The sequence below is a fragment of the Coenobita brevimanus genome, chromosome 48 (assembly GCF_032717465.1).
Source record: "Coenobita brevimanus isolate Jiangsu-jjx chromosome 48, ASM3271746v2, whole genome shotgun sequence".
Taxonomy (NCBI): Eukaryota; Metazoa; Arthropoda; class Malacostraca; order Decapoda; family Coenobitidae; genus Coenobita; species Coenobita brevimanus.
In genome coordinates this window covers 18116600-18141145 of record NC_137001.1, presented here as the reverse complement: position 1 = coordinate 18141145, position 24546 = coordinate 18116600, and positions in this window count along the sequence as shown.

Here is a 24546-nt window from a genome sequence, read left to right as displayed (position 1 = left end):
GGGACAGGGTAGTCTGCCACTAGATGGCAGGTTAATTGCACACATCTACTCCCCCCCCAACTCCCCCTCGCTACCCCCACGGAAGCACTGATTTGTTAGGTGGATGGATCGGAGATATGAAGCATCGCCCAATCTCACACCTTGCCGCGTGTACAGTTACTTTCATTTATCCTATTATTAGGTGTATTATAAGGTGCGTAGATCTACCCAAAGTTCCGTGAAAAGTAATTATATCGAAATTTTAGTAGATTTCAATGGAATGATCTCATTATATAAAGAATATTTCCCATATATATACATCGCCTTCTAAACGATATACTAAAATCCAAGTAACAACGACAAGGCACAGTCAGGGAAAGTTCAGCATTACCCCTGTTCGGAGTATTGGTGGTTGACGAATAGTCATGACGCAGCAGTTAGACCCCACTTGTCTGGTAACTGTGAGTGGGAGGGAGGGTGGCCGGGGGTGGAGGGGTTTGGAGAGTTGCTCACGCCATAGTATCAATACATGTTTACTGTCAAAGGTATGCTTCTTTGCCTTCGTTTTGTAATGTTCGATAGAAATGATAGTTACAGAGACTGATCTTATAACTAGGACTTCCCATGTCATTCTGTCTAAAGGGAAACGAGAAACATGTTAATCTCTCATAATTTTTTTTTTCTATTATTACACACTACCCTAGACACTAAGTTCGAGATGAATAATTACCAGAATAACACTGGAAATGTTTGCAGGCGGATGTTTACAGTGGGATGACAGAGGATAAATAAATAAACAAATTTATAAGAATTTACATAGATAGATAGATAAATAGGTAGGTAGGTAGGTTGATAGATAATATAGTGGTTTTGTTTTCGAGTCAACACAGTATATAAATTGTAATGCTAGGTGTTTTAGGGTCGGCTTCCCGTCCCTCTAACGCCTAGTGTTCAGCTGGGTTCTCTTTCTAGACCGGAGCTTAGAAAATAAGAGAGAGGCAGGACACAAAGCTCGAGGCAACAACCTTACATGTGTACTGCTAAATTCTACAGTGGAACGGGCAGTTGTCACAAATACAGGTATACTGGGCAATTATAATTCTAAGGCCTAGATATGGGGTGTTAGTATCGCGCAGGATATTACTCAGGACAAGATCAGGTAAGGTGAATAGCACTTAGGGCAGAGAGGTTATGCACTGTTACTGTAGGAAAGTCTAGGTTCTGTGTACTGGTGGAGGTGGAGGCACTATTTCACTGCGGGTAGGCTAACGGGTTTGTTGGTCGGGTCGTTAATTATTACTTTTGCACTGGGGCCTCAGTATGATCTTAGTGTGAGGCGGTGCCACCATCTGATAGCGTGTTCACTGAGATAGACCCGTATTTCACTGCCTTGCTGTGTTCACGGTTTCACTGTTACCTTGCGTATTCCACCACTCTTTTATATTATTACTGATGTTTTTTCTCACTGACTTCTTCTATTCTGTTAACTCACTATTCTGCCCTTACTTCACTGTCACGGACACTGTGCTTTCACTATCACTCAGTTTTGGGTCTGAGTGTAGTGGCGGTCAGGTACAAGGGCGGCGGAGGTGACTTAGCCTCACTACTGATGGGGCTGAGTTCCGCCAGGGGCCTCTGTATTCAGGGACCACGGGATCAAGTGTAGGGGCGTACTTTCTCATCCGGGGATGCTGGTGGTGAAAGGTCCCGTGCTCTCAGGGCTTGGGGCAGGAGTCTGACCCTCAGGGCTGGGGCCAAATAGCTGCCTGAACTCCTCACTCTGGTGCCTGATGGAGGATGAAGATCTCTGGCGTTGGGATGTAGGGAGGTCCCGCCCGGGGGTCCTGGGGGCGGTCTGGATGTCCCAAGGGCTGCAGTCCCCGGTGGTTGGGGACGCTGTCAGGAGGGGCTGCGGCATTGACCTACATCGGGGTCCATCAGGAGAGTCCTCTCAGGAACCGGCTGCAGGGAAAAGAGCCCGGTGGTAGTCACGGGGCCTCTCCAGTACTCCTCCAGGCTTGGGGCTCCCTCTGGGTCGTAGGTTGGTGAGCAGGAGTCAGCACCTGATGGAGGAGCGTCTACCGGCCGTCTCCTACTGTAGGGCCCGGTTACTGGCCGTGGCCTTCTAGTGGCACAGCTACCAGCCGTTGTTAAGGCCTGGCTACTGACCATGGCCTGGGGAAGGAAGCGGCTACAGGCCAACGCAGGGGCACCTTCAGAGTGGCTACCAGCCGTCTCCTGATGAAGGCGGGAGCAGCTGCCGGCCGTCTCCTTGTTACCTCCGGAGTGGCTGCAGACCGTCTTATGTAGGAGGGTCGAGCGGCCACAGGCCGTCTCTTGAGAGGCATCTTCAGAGTGGCTATTGGCCGACTTCTGACGAAGGTGGGAGTGACTACTGGCCATCTTCTTGTTACCTCTAGAGCGGCTCCGGGCTGTCTCCTGTAGGAGGGTCGAGCGGCTACTGGCTGTCTCGTTCAGGGCACCTTCAGAGCGGCTACCGGCCGTCTCCTGACTAAGGCAGGAGCAGCTACCGGCCATCTCCTTGTTACCTCCAGAGCGGTGGCAGGCCGTCTCCTGTAGGACGGTTGAGCGGCTACTGGCCTTCTCAGGGGTGCTGACTGGAGCTGGAGTAACAGCTCCACCCCATGGTTGTCAGTGGTCGGCTCGCCCAGAAGGTAGTCTCGTATTCCTGTTATGGTAGCGGCGGGTGAGCTCCGGATCACAGGGATGCGCTGCCTGGGCGGACTTATGTCCCTGTCACCTGGAGTCCAGGCGCCCTGTATATGCTCCTCTGTGGGCTCCTTCTGGGGGTGTTGGGTTGCCCTTGGTGATATTATACTGCATTTTATAAATATAGGTTATATCGTTATGCATATCTCACGGGGAAATGTCTTATGTTAAAGTCAAGAGGGAATGAAAGCATTCAAACTTCTGTCCGAATCTACCAAACTTACATAACTTTCCTGACAACGCTAACTCTACAGACATCTACTTTTTTTTTTTTTTCATAAAATACCAGCATCATATTATCATATGACCTTACTAAAGTAAATCAAACACACCGTCCAAGTCATACGTGGCAGACCTACACGTGATTCCCAATCTATTACCAAACCCTCCTCTACCCACAGTCCCCTGTCTCTTCCTCCTTCACACTCACAGTTACCAGATACATGAGGTCTGGCTGCTGCTTCACATTCACCCGCCTCGCACCTGTGCTTCGCAAAGTAGGTAATGCGGAACTTTCCCTAACTGTACATAATTACTAGCCATATATGTCCCTTTCCTGCCTTGATATCCAAGCCTAACTTACCTGTTATGCCAGTTGTTTAAGGGTCAGCTTCCCGTCCCATGAACGCCTAGTATGCTGCCAGGTTCTCTTTCTAGACGAGAGCTTAGACAAATACGAGAGAGGCAGGACACAAAAACTCAAGGCAACAACTTTACACGTGTATTGACTAATTCAGTTTGTGGAATAGGTAGCTGTCACAACAACAGGAATCTGGGTAATTATAAGTCATATAATGGTCTCGTAGTATCGTGCAGGATACTATGTGGTCAATAGTTCAGGGTAGCAGGTGAATGGCACAATAAATAGTGTTCGTAGTATTTCAGGCAAGGGGGAACAGTTTGCTTTCACTTGGAGGGAAATACAAGCTGTACTTAGGCTGGGCAAGTATTACACTGGTCTTGTAGTGCAGAGGAATGTACATTATGAAGGCCGAGTCTGTTTACTGAAATCACTGCACTCCTATTAAATCTCTCTTCTAACTCTACCTGTGTCACTGTTTGCCCGGATCTTGATTAGCACATATTACTAGGCCTTGGACTTACATTCTATTGGATATCACCTGCCCAATATTCTAGTCCCTATCACACTGTAACTGCACTATTCGCTGTCACTCACTGTTGGTGGGGTGGCGGCATGGTTAGTGGGGCAGCGGGAGGACTCACAGCCCGACTCCTGATGGGAGCTGAGTCTCGCCTGTGGCCTCTGCATCCAGCAGCCATGGAATCACTCGTAGGGGCGTCCTCTCTCGTCTGGGGGTAGGGGTGGTGAAGGGCCCTGCACTGTCAGGGCTGGGGGTTGGAGTGCAGCCTTCAGGGCTGGGGCTGAACAGCTCCCTGAAACGCCCACTCAGGCGCCTGATGGAGAACGAGGGTTGTCAGTGTCGGGGTGGGGAGAGGCCTCGCCCAAGGGTCCTGAGGGCAGCTGCGGGGGCCCGGTGACTGCGGCCTCCTGCCGTTGGGGATGCCATCAGGAGTGAGCTGTGGCATCTGTTGTTGTCGGAGTCCCTCAGGTAGGGTCCCTCTCGAGCCGGCTGGGCAGAGCACAACCCTGGGGAAAGCACAGGGCCTCACCACAGGTCCTCGGGACTGGGGCCCTCCTCCTGGATGATATCACGTCGTGGGGGTGTGGCAGCACCTGACGGAGGAGCGGCTGCTGGCCGCCTCCTGTCATAGGGCCTGGCTACTGGTCATGGCCTTTTAAGGGCCTGGCTACTGGTCATGGCCTTTTAAGGGCCTGGCTACTGGTCATGGCCTTTTAAGGGCCTGGCTACCGGCCGTCTCCAGAAGGAGGGGTGAGCGGCTACTGGCCGTCTCAAGGGCACCTTCGGAGTGGCTACGGGCCATCTTCTGAAGGAGGGGTGAGCCGCTACTGGCCGTCTCAAGGACACCTTCAGAGCGGCTACTGGCCATTTCAAGATGAAGGCGGGAGCGGCTGCCGGCCGTCTCCTGAAGGAGGGGTGAGCAGCTACTGGCCATCTCAAGGGCACCTTCGGAGCGGCTACGTCCCATCTCCTGAAGGAGGGGTGAGCCGCTACTGGCAGTCTCAAGGGCACCTTCGGAGCGGCTACCGGCCGTCTCAATACGAAGGCGGGAGTGGCTACTGGCCATCTCCTGAAGGAGGGGTGAGCGGCTACTGGCCGTCTCCTGAAGGAGGGGTGAGCGGCTACTGGCCATCTCAAGGGAACCTTCCGAGTGGCTACCAGCCGTCTCAATATGAAGGCGGGAGCGGCTACTGGCCATCTCCTGAAGAAGGGGTGAGCGGCTACTGGCTGTCTCAAGGGCACCTTCAGAGCGGCTACCAGCCGTCTCAATACGAAGGTGGGAGCAGCTACCGGCCGTCTCCTGAAGGAGGGGTGAGCAGCTACTGGCCATCTCCTGAAGGAGGGGTGAGCGGCTACTGGCCATCTCAAGGGCACCTTCGGAGCAGCTACGGGCCACCTCCCGAAGGAGGGGTGAGCCGCTACTGGCCATCTCAAGAGAACCTTCCGAATGGCTACCAGCCGTCTCAATATGAAGGCGGGAGCAGCTACCGGCTGTCTCCTGAAGAAGGGGTGAGCAGCTGCAGGCCATCTCAAGAAGGGCGCGGCTACAGGCTGATGCTGGGGTGCTGGCTGGAGCTAGAGTAATAGCTCCACCCAATCCTGTCAAGGGTCAGCTCGCCCGCAATGTAGTCTCCTTCTCCTGCTATGGTGGTGGTGGGCGAGTTCCAGATCATAGGGGCTCACAGCCCAGGCGGACTTATGTCCCTGTCGCCAAGGGTTGGGTCACTCTCTGTCTGCCCCTCCATAGGCTCCTCCTAGGGGTGTTGTGTTCCTCTCGGTCACTATTTCCAGCATTGTACCACCGTTGTCGGGGAGAAAGTCACGTCCCTGTGACTGGAGGTAATAGATTTTGGTGGTGTTGGTGTGGTGCATGGGTTGGAGATGTTGAAGGAGAGCGTTCCATGCCGTGGTGGCTGGATTTTCGTGCATCTGGATGTTGCAGGTGACGAAAAGAGTGGACGTGTTGGTGGTGTTGCAGAGAAGTCGCTGGAGGTGGAGGGGGCCATGGACGCGATGGTGATATCCGGAGGGCGGTGCCCATATGGCTCGTTGGATTCTCATGTCAGTTGGTCTTGTCTCCTGCAGAGAGCCATGCTGAATGCTGGAGATCGTCGTGGAGTGTGGGGATTTATGACGGGGCAATGCGGCTTGATGTCTCGGGAGTGGTGGCAGCTGGGATTTGGACCTGGTGTAGCATGACTGTGTTAGGAGGGGGAGTATGTTGTTGTGGTGAGGTGTGTGGTGTAGGGGTGGGGGCATATCGGGCGGGTGAGCAGGAAAGGCAGCAGGAGCATGTGATGGTGGTTTTTAGGGTGGGTGTGGGTGGTAAGTTGGGTGCATGTGGGCAGTGTGGTGGAGTTGAGGGTGGTGGGGAGGTGGGCATTTTGCGTGGGGGCGGTGGTGTGGTGGCGGAGCTGGGAGTGGTGATGGGCGGTGAGCGGGGTGCACAGCGAGTGGGTGGAGCAGAGGTTGGTCCATGGGCTGGACGTGGTGATGGACGTGGAGGATGAGGAGGCAGGTGGGGAGCGTGAGGGTGGAGGGGCAACGATGGGGCTGGGGGGTGGGGATGGGTGGTGGGTGGGGTGAAGGCTGGGTGGGCACACGAGAGGTTGGCATGTGGGCGGGACAGGTGGTAGCGGGTGTGGGGGATGGGGAGGATGGCGGAGAAGGGGTGGGAGAGAGGTCGGGAATTTGCAGGGTCAGTGAGTCTTCAGGTGAGGTGTGATGCAGCGTGACGGGAGGAGGGGTGGTAGAGGACGGGAAGGAGGAGCCTGAGAGGGAAGGCGAGGGGGATATGTAACAATCCTATTAGGTAGGGGAAGGTTTGGCGGGCTTGGAGGGTGGCGTGGGGCGTGGGGTGAGGTTTGGGGGAGCAGGGGCACAGAATGGGCACACATGGCGATTCCTGAGTGTGCGGGGTGTGTTATGATAATAGACCGTCACTCGGTAGGGGTTGGTGACGCTGGTGATGGTGTAGGGTCCTGTGATTTGAGGTGCACGCTTGTGGGATGTAGGGAGCTGTGCTTTCATGACAGTGTCACTCGGCTTGTACGGGTTGGAGGCAGTGTCAGGTTGGAGGTGCAGGCTATGATGCAGGTAAGAAAGCTGCCTTTTGAGATCGCGAAGGGGGTCAGATGTGGGGGAGGTTGCGGGGGGTTGTAGGTATCGCCACATTGGTAGGAGTGGCACTTCCCCAAACACACATTCGTAGGGCGATATGCCGTCTTCTCGTGGGCAAGAGTTTATGCCCCATTGTACGATCTTGACGTGTGGGGGTCAGTCGTTGTTCTTTGTTTCCTCTATCCGGGTGCGGAGCTGGTTCATTAAGGTGTGATGGCTTCGTTTGCAAATGGCGTTGCCCTGTGGCCAGTAGGGGGACGAGTGGGAGATGTGTTCACCGAAGATTTGAGCTACCTCCTGCCAGATTTTACTGGTGAACTCTGGGGCAATGTGTGAGTGGAGAGCCTGTGGGATGCCAAATTATGGGAAAACACGACATATCATTGCGTCGGCAACTGCAACGGCGTTATGTTCCTTTGCTGGGCAGGCGACAAGGAATTTTGAGTATGTATCAACAATGATGACATACTGATAACCTGATTTCAGTGGCAGGGGCCCCACTATGTCGATGGATAGTTACTGCCAGGGTTTGTGGACAATGATGTGGCCTGACAGGCCGGCAGTGCGGGTGATGACTTTTCCTAAGGCACACGCCCGGCAGGATTGTACAATATCCTTGGCCAGGGTGGATGAGTTAGGAGTCCAATATGCATCAGTGAAAACCTGCAGGAGCTTCTTCATGCCCAGGTAGATCCCGTTGTGGGTGTGTAGGTGTCGGAGGGCATCAAGAGTGGTGTCGGGGGCGAGGACGATGTGCCCCGATGGGGTAAATAGGTGGTCGCTCTGGTGGTGTAATTTTTGGGAGAGGTGCTGGGGGATCCAAGGGGGTCTTTCCTTATACTGCCACTGTTGGAGGAGATTGGGCTCGGGCTGTAAGGCATTGATGGGAAGCCGGGAGAGAGCATCCACGTTTGTGTGAAGTTTGCCCAGGGCGGTAGGAGATCTTGTAGTTAAATTCCTCCAGTGTTTCACACCATCTGATGAGCTAGGCGTTGTGGGTGTTGGACTGCTGCAGCCATTGAAGGGATTGGTGGTCAGTATTGATGGTAACTTGGGTCCCTGACAGGTACGACCGGAAGTGGTCCAAAGCCCAGACAATGCCAAGGCATTCCCTTTTCATGGTGGCATAGTTCTTCTCCACCTGATTGAGGGTGCGGCTGGCACAGGCGATGATGTGTTCGCAGTCATCTTGGACTAAGGCCAGCACAGCGCCTACTGCTATCAAGAGACATCAATGTAGAGACGGAATGGATGGGAGTAGTCGGGGAAGGCCACGACTGGGGCGGAGACGAGTTTGTCCTTTAGCTGTTGGAAGGTGGCTTGTCTCTAATCCATCCAGAGGAAAGGGTCTCCCTTCCGGGTAAGGTTGTGGAGTGGCTTGGTAATGTGGGTGAATCCCTTCACGAAGTGTTGGTAGTAGGTCAGACCGAGGAAGGCTCGGACTCCATGGACGTCTTGTGGAGAAGGAATGTCCGCGATGGCGCGGAGCTTATCTGGGTCGGGGGAGATGCCATCCTGGAAGATGACGTGCCCCAGGAGGGAGACAGTTCTGGTGGCTAGGATGCACTTAGAGGGCCATAGTTTGAGGTCGACCTGTCAGATGCGGGAAAAGACTTTTTGGAGGCACTGGAGGTGGTCGGCCCAGGTCATGCTGAACACAATAACGTCATCAAAATAGGCTAAACAGATCTCCCAGGTGAGGCCACTGAGGATGAACTCCATCAATCGCGAAAAGGTGGCAGGGGCATTACAGAGGCCGAAGGGCAGGACGTTGAACTCGTAGTGCTTTCTGTTGCTGGTAGAGAAAACAGTTTTGCCTCTGTATTCTGGCTGCACTGGCACCTGCCAGCACCCTGACTGGAGATCAGGGGTGGAGAACCAGGAGGCACCATATAAGGAGTCAAGGGAGTCGTCTATCCTGGGGAGTAGGGTGGCGTCCTTGATGATGGCATTGTTCAGCCGGCGATAATCAACGCAGAACTGCATGGTGCCATCCTTCTTCTTCATGAGCATGATGGGGGAGGACCAGGGGCTGGTGGAAGGGGAAACTACTCCTGCCTCGATCATTTTCTGGACCTGACGGTCTTCTTCCTCCCGTTGCTTGGGATTCTTTTGCTGGGACGGCTGACAGATTGGCAGACCTGTCGTGTGAATCTCATGAGCGAGGTAGGTGGTATGTCCAATGTTGGTGGGTGCCGCCACAAACAGGTCCTGGAAGTCCACAAGAAGGCGGCGGAGGGTGTCGGATTGGTGGGGGGAGAGATGGTCGGGGATGGGGGGCAGGGGGGAGGGGGAGCTGGGGGGGAGGGGGAGCTGGGGGGGAGGGGGAGCTGGGGGGGAGGGGCAAGGCTCAGCTTCTTCCATCTCTCCTATTAGGAGCCCTTTGGATACTGTTAGGGGGGAGGGAGCGAGGTTAGCAATCCAGACTACCGCAACATGAGGGGGAAGAAAAGTGATGGGCAAAAGGCAGGCCGAGAGGGTACCAGTTGGCAGGTGGGGGGAGAATAGGACGGACGTGCCCGTGGGCCTGTTCAGGGGCAACCAGCTTTCGTGGTGGTGGGGAATCGTTATTCTGGAGGAGGTGATGGCGGGGAATGTTGGAGGAGAGGGAGAGAAGGGGGGGGGAATCAGCTGCGGTTGGGGTGTGCAAGTGCACACTCCTGGGGGGGGGAGGGTCAGGGGACTTCCAGAACTGAAGCTGTCTGTTGTGGCAATTGATGGTAGTTCTTAATTTCTGTAACAGGTCCAGTCCCAGGTATCCGTCATAGTTGCAACAGGTGGAGTCAAATGTGGTGAATTTGTGTTGTGTCAATTCTGGTTGGTGTGTTGACACAAAGGGCCTGAGTTTCCCCATGGATAGGCAGGAGGCCATCCCCTGCGTCTACAAGATGGGTTGACGTCGGGAAAGCGGGCCAAAGGTAGACTTGTGACGGGAGTAAGAATGACTGTACAAGCAGGATCTAGCCGCTCCCATTTCGACCAAAAGTCTGGCTTTCACCCCGTTCAGCCTCATCTTATTGTAGACTGGGGGGTGGTATTTGGGGGAAGTGGCTCCTGCTACGGTGGGGAGGTGCAGAGGTGGTAACTGCCAAGGACTGCCTTCTTCCTCTTCTGGTTCCATCTCCCTGGGTTCAGTTTCTTCCATGGGTGCAGGTTCGTCAGCTGGCTCCTCGTTTTCTAAAGAGGAGACTTTATGTCGGCCTGTGGTGATTGGCTTGCATCTAGCAGCATTAAGTTGGTCCTTGATGTCGTGGAGTGGGCACCTGGAGCTGCACGTTGAGAACTCCTAGGGATTAATTAGGATGAGGTTAGGGTTCTCCTTGTGGCTGGGGCATCTGTGGGTGGGGTGTGCCCTGGGGGTTGGGGTGGGGCTGGTGTGCAGCATAGGTGGATGAGGCTTGACTGGAGGTGTAGGTTTGTTGGTGGGGAACTTATTCACCACATTGCTTTGTTGGGGGATAGGGCGGGAGGTCAGAAGGCATTGTATAAATGGATGTCCCTGTCCAGGTCTCCTGTTGGGTTGTGGATCATGAAGTGCTCCTTGACCATGCTGGGGGGGATTCTGAGGAGGGTATTGAAGGTATGTTGCTCCCGGATTTCGTCATCCGCCTCTGGGTAGGTGGGAGTAACCAGGCGCCTGGCCTGGATTAAAGTATCATCAAGATTGCCATCGTATGACATGCAATCCAACTGGGATGGTGCCACTACTCTTCCTAGTGAGGGTGTGATGGTTTGGATCACGAGCGTCGTGATATTTTGCCAAGTGAGCCCTGAGACGATTTTTGGCACGATATTGCCGCCGCTTTGCCCAGTAGTGGGAGTGTTGCTGCTATTTTTTTGTTTGTCATCCTCAAACCTGATATCTAGCAATGGCTTAATAGTCACCACATTCGTTTGGACATTGTACTGTTCTGGGTCAATTTTAGGCGATTGCACAGGTGGTTTGGTTGCCATTTTGCGGGTATTTCCTGAATGCCTCTCTCGAATGCCCGGGTCAAGAACCACTGCTGTCCACCAGTGTTATGCTAGGTGTTTAAGGGTCAGCTTCCTGTCCCTTGAACACCTAATATGCAGCTGGGTTCTCTCTCTAGACCGGAGCTTAGACAAATAAGAGCGAGGCAGGACACAAAAACTCAAGGCAATAACTTTACATGTGTACTGACTAATTCTATTTGTGGAACAGGTAGATGTCACAACAACAGGAATCTGGGTAATTATAAGTCATATACTGATATCGTAGTATTGCGCAGGATACTATTTGGTCAATAGCTCAGGATAGCAGGTGAATGGTACAATAAATAGTGTTTGTAGTGTTTCGGGCAAGGGAGAATAGCTCAGTGTCACTTGGAGGGAAATAGAAGCTGTACTTAGACTGGGCAAGTATTACACTGGTCTTGTAATGCAAAGGAATTACACTATAAAGGCCTAGTCTGATGTTTACTGAAATCACTGCACTCCTATTAAATCTTTTCTTCTTACTCTCACTGTGTCACTGTTTGCCCGGATCTTGATTAGCACATACTACTAGGCTTTGGACTTATATTCTATTGGATATCACCTGCCTGATGTTCTAGTCATTATCACACTGTCACTGCACTATTCACGGTCACTCACTGTTGGTGGGGCGGCCGCATGGTTAGTGGGGCGGCGGGAGGACTCACAGCCCAACTCCACCACCGGTGGCCTCTGTATCCAGCGGCGACGGAATCACTCATAGGGGTGTCCTCTCTCGTCTGGGCCTAGGGGCGGCAAAGGGCCCTGCACTGTCAGGGCTGGGGGTTGGAATGCGGCCTTCAGGGCTGGGGCCGAACAGCTCCCTGAAATGCGCACTCAGGCACCTGATGTAGGACGAGGGTCGTCGGCATCAAGGTGAGGAGAGGCCTCACCCGGGGGTCCTGGGGACGGCCGCAGGGGCCCGGTGATTGCGGCCTCCTGCCGTTGGGGATGCCGTCAGCAGTGAGCTGCGGCATCTGTCGTCGTTGGACTCCATCAGGTAGGGTCCCTCTCAAGCCGCGTGGACGGAGTACAACCCTGGGGGAAGCACAGGTCCTCTCCTGGGGCCCTCCTCCTGGAGGATATCACGTCGTGGGGGTGTGGCAGCACCTGACGGAGGAGTGGCTGCTGGCCGCCTCCTGCTGTAGGGCGCGGCTACTTGCCGTGGCCTTTTAGGGGCCCAGCTACTGGCCATGGGCTGTGTGGAGGAGTGGCTACCGGCCGTCTCCTGAAGGAGGGGTGAGTGGCTACTGGCCGTCTCAAGGGCACCTTCGGAGCAGCTACTGGTTGTCTCTTGATGAAGGCGGGAGCAGCTACTGGCCATCTCCTGAAGGAGGGGTGAGCGGCTACTGGCCGTCTCAAGGGCACCTTCGGAGCGGCTACCGGCCGTCTCAAGGTGAAGGTGGGAGTGACTACCGGCCATCTCCTGAAGAAGGGATGAGCAGCCACTGGCCGTCTCAAGGGCACCTTCGGAGTGGCTACCAGCCATCTCAATGCTAAGGTGGGAGTGGCTACCGGCCGTCTCCTGAAGAAAGGGAGAGCGGCTGCAGGCTGTCTCAAGAAGGGCGCGGCTACCTGCCGTCGCTGGGGTGCTGGCTGGAGATAGAGTAAAAGCTCCACCCCGATCCTGTCGAGGGTCAGGTCGCCCGCAAGGTAGTCTCCTTTTCCTGCTATGGCTGTGGCGGGCGAGTTCTGGGTCATAGGGGCGCACGGCCTGGGTGGACTTATGATCCTGTCGTCCAGGGTCGGGTTGCGCTCTGTCTGCCCCTCCGTAGGCTACTCCTAGGGGTGTTGTGTTGCCCTCAGTCACTATTCCTGGCATTTTATTACCCATCCATTCTTCCACCTACCACCTTGCCCAGGCCATTCACCCTGCCCAGCCACATTCTGCAACCCACCCTACCAACCAATCCCAGCCCTCCACCCTGCCCTCCCACGAATGCCACCCACGAAGCTCATCCAACAGTGCCACCCAACACACCCACCCACTCACCTACCCATCCTGAACCCTTTCACCCACCCAACCCATCCACCCACCCAGAGCATCCCAGCCACTCAATCTTCTTAGCCACAGGGGGACCCACCGTGCCCACTCACTTTGGCGACCAACTCTGCCCACATATTCCGATGACCCATCTTGCTCACTGACCGAGACCACTCACCCTCCCCACCCACGTATGTTTCCCACCCTGCTCACCCAACAATGCTATCCATCACATTCGTCCAGTTTTCCCTCCCTGGGAACCCATCCATCCTATCCACCCACCCCTTCCACCTGCCCAATCACATACCCAACCACCATTCGTATCCCCCCCGTCCCATCTCAACAACCCAATCTAACCTCACTCATTCACAAAATTCATCCTATATAAACATAACTTACTGACCCCTCCCCGACCACCCACCATTCCACCCACACACACACCCAGCCCCCCCTCACTCATCCACTCATCAACACCTGTACCCCTGCAACCCACCCCAAGCCACTCCACACTACCCAACAAACCCACTCCACCCTTGCAAACTGTCCTGCCCACTGACCCTGACAGTGCACTGAACCACCACACCCACCAATCCAACCTCATCTACTTCACCCATCCAACCAACTGACTCCAACACACACACACACACACACACACACACACACACACACAAAGACACGCGAACAGCCACAGATTCTCTCATGCACAGACATGCGCACGCACAAACACATGCGCACACACAGATGCGCGCACACAGACACGAGCACACACAGAGAGACAGGATACACACACAGACACGACCACACACAAAGAGAGAGAGAGACATACACACACACAGACACGAGCACACACAAACAGACAGACATACACACACAGACATACGCACACGTCAGCAAAGTAATATTTTGTTCGCACTTTCGTATGTGTGTGTGTGTGTGTGTGTGTGTGTGTGTGTGTGTGTGTAGGGGATTATACCATCAATGGAGATCACACGCATTTGATAAGAGGTGGGGAAATGTATTCAGTAACTTAATGTGGGGAAAGGGAAAACAGCTTGTGAGGTAAATGCTACAGGTTACGGCCAAGTTTGCATTTGATTGCAACCATACTGAACACTATTTTGGAGGAATTAGCCCTTGAAATCCTCAAGGGCCATTCCTTATGTCATGCAGGGATAGTTTCGCACTCCAGTGAGTAGACAGGCAGGTTATACACCAAAATTTATTCCAATCTATGTTCTAGCCTATGAAAGATATCCACAATAGTAACATTAAAATCCTATGTCATATGGGGTGATCGGTGTGTGACAGGGAAGACTGTTGGGACCCTGGCATGTCTTTTTTTGGTCTACGCCCATAGTCGGACACACACAAACAAATCCACTTTTTAATTAAGTACTATGTAAAGCATACAGGAGAAGGTATAAATTAATAGATTTGTCAGTGACTGACTGCATTACTGTTGCTTCCTTTGTAAGCCAGGAATGAAAACTTGAGTTTTTTTTTTTTTTTGCGGGGGGGCCTATCGACCATTGGAGCCAAAGCCCCTGGTCATTAAGACCATATATATGTATATATATATATATATATATATATATATATATATATATATGAGGAGTAGACTGTAGCACCAGTCGAGCAGGGCAGTACTCCCGAGGTGGATGGAAAGCTGATGACATGGAGTGCTGGAGCTCCCGTTTCATCAGCCCTCAGGACTAGTTCCTGACCATCTCCCTTTGCTGAACTTTTTCAGTGTCTCAGTTACACAGAGAGTAGGGCAGCATGCTCTCCAGTACAAATTTCTCTAACTACCTTCACCAAACTACATGCACAGTACACACTACACTTCCTATTCAAAATTCACCAAAATGGCGTCGATTCATCAAGCCTCGGAGTCCCCAGGGGGGGGGACCATAAATGCCCCCGCCATCTGCCCCTCTCCCGGTGACGACTCGAGGTGCCTGGAACCACTGTCTAACTCTCTTCTTCTTCATTTCTGCAACATTTGCGGCCTTTCATCTAACTTTCGCTCTGTTGAGCACCACCTCTCCTCCTCTAAACCTCACCTTCTTTTTCTAACGGAGACTCAGCTGTCTGAGGCAACTGACAGCAAACCCTTTTCTGTATCCTCCTACTTTCTCTATACTCATTTCAAAGCCAAAGGTGGCTGTTGTGTATACATATGCAACGACTTATCTTGCTCTCGTGTTCCTGAACTTGATTCTTCTGAATTCTCCACACTCTGGCTTCGGCTTTCCTCTCATTCTCTGACTAAATATATCTGTGCTGTTTACTTATCCCCTAATTCTACTATCAAAAATTCTTCGACTATCTTACTTCGACGATGGAAAACATTCTGTCCATTTCTCCTTTCTCTGAAATCTCCATTCTTGGAGATTTCAATGTTCACCATCATCTTTGGCTCTCCTCTCCTTTCACGGATCCACCTGGTGAACAAGCCTACATCTTTTCTATCCTTAATGACCTAGAGCAGCTTGTACAGCACCCTATCCGTATCCCTGACGGCCTTGGAGAGAGCTCCAACATACTTGACCTCTTCCTCACAACTAATCCTTCTGCTTACTCTGTTAATCTTTTCTCTCCGTTGGGCTCCTCCGATCACAACCTTATTACCTTAACCTGTCCTATCACTCCGGTACGGCCTGTGGACCCTCCAGGGAAACGTCGTCTGTGGCATTTTGGAGCCACGGACTGGGAGGCCCTCAGGCAGTACTTCTTTGATTTTCCCTGGAATGATTATTGCTTCCATGGCCGTGAGCCATCTGAGTGTGCCTTGCGCATTACGGAGGTTATTCTCTCGGGCATGGAAGCATACATTCCTTTCTCATATCCTTTGACTAACGCAAGAAAGCCTTGGTTTAATCACACTTGTTCTAATGCTGTCCGCAACAAGGAGAAGGCCTACAAAAGGTACCGGAGCCAACCCACCCCTGAATCACATCATCTTTACGTTTCTGCCCGGAATTGTGCTGTCTGTTCTTCGCTCTACTAAAAATAATTTCATCGATACCAAATGCTCTCAACTCTCCAACTCGAATTCTTCCCGCTCCTTCTGGCACCTTGCCAAAAATCTTTCTAACAACTTTACCTCATCATCCTTCCCTCCTCTTTTCTACTCTGATGGTTCTGTAGCTATTTCTTCTACTGATAAAGCAGATCTCTTCGCACAGACTTTCTCCTCCAATTCCACCTTAGACAATTCCGGTGCTGTTCCTCCATCACTTCCCCCCTCTGACTTCCTCATGGCTGACATTAAAATTTCTTCAGTTGATGTATTTTCTGCCATCACTGGCCTCAGTACTAACAAGGCATATGGGCCTGATGGGGTCCCTCCTGTTGTTCTCAAGAACTGTGCTTCTGTGCTTACACCCTGCCTAGGCAAACTCTTTCGCCTTTGTCTGTCAACTTGTACCTTTCCTTCTTGCTGGAAGTTTGCTCTCATTCAGCCAGTCCCAAAGAAGGATGACCACTCCCAACCCTCCAACTATCGTCCAATTGCTTTAACGTCCTGTATTTCAAAAGTTTTCGAGTCAATTCTTAATAGAAAAATTTTGAGGCATCTTTCCTATCACAACCTTCTTTCCAATCGTCAGTACGGGTTCCGTCAGGGACGCTTCACTGGCGATCTTCTCACCTACCTTTCAGACTCCTGGTCATCCTCCTTTCGGGACTTTGGCGAAAGCTTTGCCATTGCACTTGACATCTCAAAGGCTTTCGATCGAGTCTGGCATAAGTCTTTAATTTCCAAACTGCCCTCCTACGGTTTGTATCCTTCTATCTGTGCCTTCATCGCTAGCTTCCTTTCTGGTCGTTCTATAGCCGCTGTTGTAGACGGCCATCGTTCTTCTCCTAGATCTATCAACAGTGGTGTTCCTCAGGGCTCTGTCCTATCACCAACTCTCTTCCTTTTATTCATCAATGATCTTCTAAGCTGTACATCTAACCCTATCCACTCATAGGCTGATGACTCCACCCTTCACCTTTCCATTCGGTTCCCGCAACGCCCATCTCAACAGTTACTTCAACAAACAAGGGATGAGGCTATGGCACACCTAATGTCTGACTTGGCTCGTATCTCTGACTGGGGTAAAGATAATATGGTTGTCTTTAATGCATCTAAGACTCAGTTCTTACACCTATCAACCCGACAAAATCTTCCATAGGTATACCCACTAATGTTTAATAATATTCAGCTTAATCCTGCATCATCCTTGAACATGCTTGGGGTTTCATTTACTCGGGACTTATCTTGGAAAGATCATATTACATCTCTTGTAAAATCTGCTTCCAAGAGATTGGGTGTGCTAAGCCGACTCCGCTCTTTCTTTACTCCTGCACAATTGTTGACTCTATACAGGGGTTTTATCCGCCCCTGTGTGGAGTACAACTCTCATGTGTGGGGAGGCTCCCCACATACAGCTCTTCTCAATAGGGTGGAGTCAAAGGCTTTTCGTCTCATTAACTCTCCTCCTCTTACTGACTCCCTTCAACCTCTGTCTCTTCGCCACACTGTTGCATCTTTGTCTCTTTTGTATCGCTACTTTAATGGTCACTCCTCCTCTGAACTGTCTGCTTGCATTCCTCCACCTTTACAACGGGCACGTAGCACCCGTCTGGCAGCAAACTCTCATCCCTTTTCTGTCCAACTCTCTAATGCAAGAGTTAATCGTTACTCCCAGTCTTTCACTTATGCAACATGTCAGCTCTGGAACTGTCTCCCTCTGTCTGTATTTCCTGCTGCCTATGATCTCCAGTTTTTCAAACGCAGTGTGTCCAGGCATCTCAAAATGATCGGATCTTGAATTTGGCTCTCTATTGTATTTTGTTTTTCTCTTGGAGGGAACTGTTACTGCGGGCTCATGGCCTTTGGTTCCTTCTTTCTCGCATAAAAAAAAAATAATAACACACACACACACACACACACACACACTTCCATGCATATATACAGACACTTTCATGCACACGTACATCATATATATATATATATATATATATATATATATATATATATATATATATATATATATATATTGTTAAGGAACAGAGAAAGATAATGTACACTTTAAGTGAGAATACTAAAAATCACTACTGTCCCGTAAAGTTCCAGGTTCAAAACAAAAGAGTTAGGTAAAATTACAAGTTAAAGTTTAATGCTCAAACTAACAACAAAACATTCAGGACTCATAAGGATAATGTAATGGCAAAAAACAGGTTAAATATATGGTTAACTGCAATAGCCTCTATTAACACGAAATTAGCAAGAGTAAATTTATCTAAGTCTGCCCTGATAAAATGAAAATACACTGGATAATGCTCAGTTAATGCAAGATAAATTATTACAGATACAAAATATTATCTAAAATGACTGATATAAAACCTCACATTAATCACAAAAAAAAAAACTTACTAGGCCAACAATTTATGCTATACAGTACAAGAACAAAATGCAATAACGGTTATACTCAAATAACACACAGCTGCTAGATGGTTGGAGACTTCCGAGCACTCACAATAATAACTGTACAGGGGAGGACAGAGATGTGAACAAAATGAGGAGTAGATCTAAGTGGCAATTAATGTAGAGACTGAGCTCATTATATAGGGGCCAGCAGAGCTTGATACAACTTGTAAGAAGGACGCGCAAATGAAGCCATAGGGGACAAAAAGCTGACAATCCTACTCTGAACAACAGAAAGGACGACTTACTCTACTATAACGGTAGAAGGGGGGAACTGAGGCAGAACACGCTCGTGATCAAACATGCAGCATACTGTGCGTTAAAATTACACAAAGGATGATGAAATCACAGGCTATGTAACACCTCCCCACAAAGAAAAAGAAATTTACAAAGGAAATTTCTTATTACTCTAAAACAATCTGTCTAAAGTCTAGATAAGCAATCTGCAATAACATTTTCTTTCCCCTTGACATGTTGTATGTCTAATGAATACTCCTGAAGAAGTAGACTCCATCTTGTCAATCTCTGATTTTTATCTTTAAACTTACTATGGAATTTCAGTGGGTTATGATCGGTATAAATGACTATGGGGTCAAAACCAGAACACAAATAAAATGAAAAATGCTATAAACCCAAAATCAAGGCCAAAAGCTCTTTCTCAATAGTTGAGTAGTTCTTTTGAGGTGGAGTGAACTTCTTACTGTAATAAGATACAGGGTGTTCAATACCCTGATCATCCTCTTGCAGCAAAACAGCCCCAGCTCCTGTATCACTTGCATCAACAGCCATCTTAAAAGGCTTAGCAAAATTTGGAGTAGCGAGCACTGGCTGACTTAATAGAATAGCTTTAAGTTTGTTGAAAGAGGATTCACAGTTATCGGTCCAGACAAATTTAACTCCCTTTTTCAGTAGGTCTGTAAGTGGTGATACAAGAATAGAAAAGTTAAGAACAAATCTCCTGTAATAACCTACCATTCCCAAAAATCTTTGTAGCTCTTTCCTACTTTTAGGTCTGGGAAGATCACTTATAACCTGAACCTTAGCTGCTGGTGGTGCAACATGTCCATCACCAATTACGTACCCAAGGTACTGAACTTTAGCTTGACCAAACTCACACTTTGATAAATTAGCTACAAGATTAGCCTGAACTAAACGCTCAAGAAATTTACTGACATGGCATAGGTGATCTTTCCAGTTGTCACTGAAGATTAATACATCATCAATATAAACAACACACGCTGCCAAACCCTCTGTTACAACATTCATGAGCTTCTGAAATGTGGCTGGTGCATTCTTCATACCATATGGCATTACAGAACATGCAAAAGTCTTTCCTAGTGTTACAAAACATGAGATCTCCCTAGCACGTTCAGTCATAGGTACTTGCCAGTATCCCTTTAACAAATCAAACTTACTTATGTACCTAGCCTTTCCGATCTTGTCTATGCAATCTTCCACACGAGGGAGAGGGTAAGTGTCTCTTTTAGTTATCTGATTAACACGTCTGTAGTCAATGCAAAGCCGCTGTGACCCACCTGGCTTAGGGACTAGAGTGACAGGAGAACTCCACTCCCTCTGACAGGGCTCAATCATCTTGTGGTCCAACAGGTAGCCAAGCTCCTTCTCGATGAGAGGAACTTTCACTGGGTTCACACGGTAAGGAGGCAGTTTAATTGGCTTTGCGTCTCCAACATCGACATCATGCATCAACACAGTGGTTCTTCCTGGAGTGGCACGGAACACTTGCGGGTACTCCTGCAGTAATGCCGAAAACTCCTGCCTTTCCTCGGAAGGTAGGTGAGAAAGCTTAGTCTGGAGATCATTCATGATATCAGGATTCTTCCCCAAACTATCACTCAGGCTCATACTGCATGGGAGAGCTTCACTTGCAGACTTGGGTGGAACAGCTACAGTGCAGACTGGATTATTTTCGTCCCGCCTGTGATATAACTTTAGCATGTTGATGTGACAAAGTTGCTTGCTCTTTCTACGATCTGGTGTGGCGATGACATAGTTGGCATCACTGAGTTTCTTCTCCACGAAATAAGGACCACTAAACTTGGCTTGAAGAGGTTGCCCATGCACTGGTAGCAGAATCAAAACCTGATCTCCTGGCTGACAGTGGCGTAACCTGGACTTCTTATACCAAGTCTTCATCTTCTCCTGAGCAGCTCCTAAATTCTCTCTCGCCAGCTGTAAAGCAGTGGACAGCCGTTCTTTGAACATCATCACATACTCCAGCAGGTTGACGTCATCTTCCTCCGACAGCCAGCATTCCTTGAGTAGCTTAAGGGGTCCCCTTACTTCATGGCCAAACAGTAGTTCAAAAGGTGAGAAGCCCAGTGATTCATTTGGAGATTCTCTTGCGGCAAATACAACGAATGGAAGACCTTTATCCCAGCCTTTCTGATGTTCCAAACAGTATTTCTTGAGCATCGATTTGAGTGTTTGATGATATCTCTCCAACGCTCCTTGAGTCTGGGGATGGTAAGCTGAAGACGTGATCTGGGTGATGCCCAACTCTTTCAGAGACTGCTTGAAAATGTTTGACATGAAATTACTTCCCCGGTCTGACTGTACCTCCTTGGGCAGACCAAACTTTGTGAAGAACCCTAGCATTTCCTTAACCACGTTCTTTGCTGAGATATTTCTAAGTGGAATGGCTTCAGGATAACGAGTAGCCATATCAATCAGGGTCAACACATAAGAAAATCCTGAAGAAGTCTTAGGAAGAGGGCCCACAATATCCACCAACACGCGGGTGAAAGGCGCCTCAAAAGGAGGAATGAGAACTAGAGGTGCAACCTTTTCGGTCTGATTACACTTCCCCACAACTTGACAGGTGTGACAAGACTTACAATACCAGGAAACATCCCTGAAGATACCTGGCCAGTAGAAGTGTTTCAAAATGCGTGCCACAGTCTTCCTCACTCCAAGGTGCCCTGCCAAACTGGAATCATGAGCCACTCTAATGATATCCTGCCTACAAACACGAGGGATGACAACTTGATATACAACCTCCCATTCACAGTCGGCTGATGCTGTTGGGGGTCTCCACTTCCTCATAAGTACTCCTGACTTTACATAATAACAAGTAGAAGCACCAGCTGACTCTTCCTCACTGCAAGCAGAGTTAGCTAGACCTTTCAGCTCAGGGTCAGCAACCTGCAACTCAACCAACTCTTGAAGAGACAAATTATCAACACTACGGGGTACTGCCTCATCTGGTGAGTGGTCCAAATTAGCAAGAAAAGTGTCAGCTAGGATAATATCATCATCATCATCATCATTATCCTCTATATCACCAGTAACTTTAGACTTAGCCCTAGTGACAGCACATGCAGGGAACACATCAGGGACATCACAATCCCGGGACGCAGCCACTGGCTCACTAGACAACTGAGGAGCTGGACACACTTGACTTCCACCAATATCATTTCCAAGTAAGAAAGTTACACCTGACATTGGGAGTGTCTCAACCAACCCAACCATAACGGAACCATTAGCAACACCAGACTCTAAATTCACTCTGCACAGAGGGACAGAGAAGTAATTATTCCCTACACCTTGTAAGATTACAGTTTCATCAGAGGAATTAACATTAGAGCCTAGAACACTGGTCAGCATAAGGGATTGGCAAGCACCTGTATCACGATATATTTTAACTGATTTCCTGTTATTACTGTCCAGAAGACTGACAAAACCATCAGACAGGAAATTAGCACATGAACTCTTGAGAGTGTCACCCACGTTACTGCTCAAAAGAGGAGCTCCATCATGAGAATTTAAGTTACCCCTCAAAGCAGGTTCAATTAACTCAGTTAAAGAATTATGGGAACTCTCAAGGGTGGACACTAGACCAATTGACTGAATATTTAAAGACTCCTTTTTGTTCACATCACGCTGTCTCCTGAAACATTTCTTCGTAGTATGACCAAGCTTACTACAATAAGTACATTTACTTTTCTGAAATCTAGAGGTGAAGCTGGTATTTACTTCCTGAGAAACATCATCTTTATTCTCTTTCCTGTTACCTGTACTCTGAGTAGAGGCAACGTACTTACTCTCAGCTTTCCCTTTTTCTTTAGAATATCTCTTGTGAGTGAGAACATATTCATCAGCTAAAACTGCAGCATCAGACAAATTATCTATTCTTTTCTCATCAAGATATAGGCTTACATCTTTATAAATACACCTCTTGAAGTCCTCCAGCAAAATCATCTACTTAAATTTACCAAAATCAGAATCCACATTCTTAGAATTTAACCACTGCTCTAACAGATCTTCTTTGATTTTTGCATACTCAACATGGGATTGCTTATCTTGCTTATAAATTGTCCTAAATTTTACTCTATAGGCTTCAGGAACAAGCTCATAGGCCTTAAGAATCAAGCTTTTAACTACATCATAATTATCAGATTGATCCTGAGGCAAAGATGCATAAGTTACTTGAGCTTTACCGGTGAGAACAGTTTGAAGGAGTACTGGGCAATACTTTTTGGGTCAATTAAAACCTGTAGCTACCCTCTCAAACAACTGAAAATACTTTGTTAAATCAGATTCATTAAAAGGAGGGACAAGTTTAACATTTTTAGCCACATCAAAATCATCAGAGCTAGATGATCCAGTTCCACCTTGTTTCATGCGATACTCATGGTCTGCCTGAATCCTAGCAAGTTCAACTTGTGCGTGTATGTGTGCCTCCTGAATACGAGCCTGAGACTCAGCCTCCTTAGCACGTGCTTGAAATTCAGCTTCCTTCACACGAGCCTCCTGCAGGGCTAGCTGTAACTTAGCTAATTCAATCTGCGTTTGCTCATTTGGAGGAGTTACATTAAACAAGCTTTATTAATCATGCCAACAATTTGATCTTTAGAATGATGAGAGTGAACTGCAATTCCCAATTGTTGAGCAACAAGCTTAAGTTCATTCTTTGTTCTGTTTTCTACATCACACACTGTTTGCACATTTGACAAAAAATCCTTGGCTTCATCAAGTGTAGTAATAGTAGACATCATGAATAAATCACAGTCACAAAATATCAAGCAATATCCTTATGATAATATCCTGAATATCCTGATGAGAGGTCGCCAAATTTATGTTACGGAACAGAGAAAGATAATGTACACTTTAAGTGAGAATACTAAAAATCACTACTGTCCCGTAAAGTTCCAGGTTCAAAACAAAAGAGTTAGGTAAAATTACAAGTTAAAGTTTAATGCTCAAACTAACAACAAAACATTCAGGACTCATAAGGATAATGTAATGGCAAAAAACAGGTTAAATATATGGTTAACTGCAATAGCCTCTATTAACACGAAATTAGCAAGAGTAAATTTATCTAAGTCAGCCCTGATAAAATGAAAATACACTGGGTAATGCTCAGTTAATGCAAGATAAATTATTACAGATACAAAATATTATCAAAAATGACTGATATAAAACCTCACATTAATCACAAAAAAAAAAAACCTTACTAGGCCTAAGAACCAACAATTTATGCTATACAGTACAAGAACAAAATGCAATAACAGTTATACTCAAATCACACACAGCTGCTAGATGGTTGGAGACTTCCGAGCACTCACAATAATAACTGTACAGGGGAGGACAGAGATGTGAACAAAATGAGGAGTAGATCTAAGTGGCAATTAATGTAGAGACTGAGCTCATTATATAGGGGCCGGCAGAGCTTGATACAACTTGTAAGAAGGACGCGCAAATGAAGCCATAGGGGACAAAGAGCTGACAATCCTACTCTGAACAACAGAAAGGACGACTTACTCTACTATAACGGTAGAAGGGGGACTGAGGCAGAACACGCTCGTGATCAAACATGCAGCATACTGTGCGTTAAAATTACACAAAGGATGATGAAATCATAGGCTATGTAACAATATATATATATATATATATATATATATATATATATATATATATATATATATTATTTATTTTTTTATATTTATATATATTTTTTGTTTTATACTTTTTAGACCTTATATTACTTTTAAAGAAAAACCTAATCTAAAGACCCTAAAACTAATCACCTAGCAGACAAATCGCTGACCTATACTAAATCCTGAAGACAAATAGCTAGACCTACACTAATGGTAAAAATACCTCGTCCAAGAGAACATCATCGACTGCAGATATGTAAT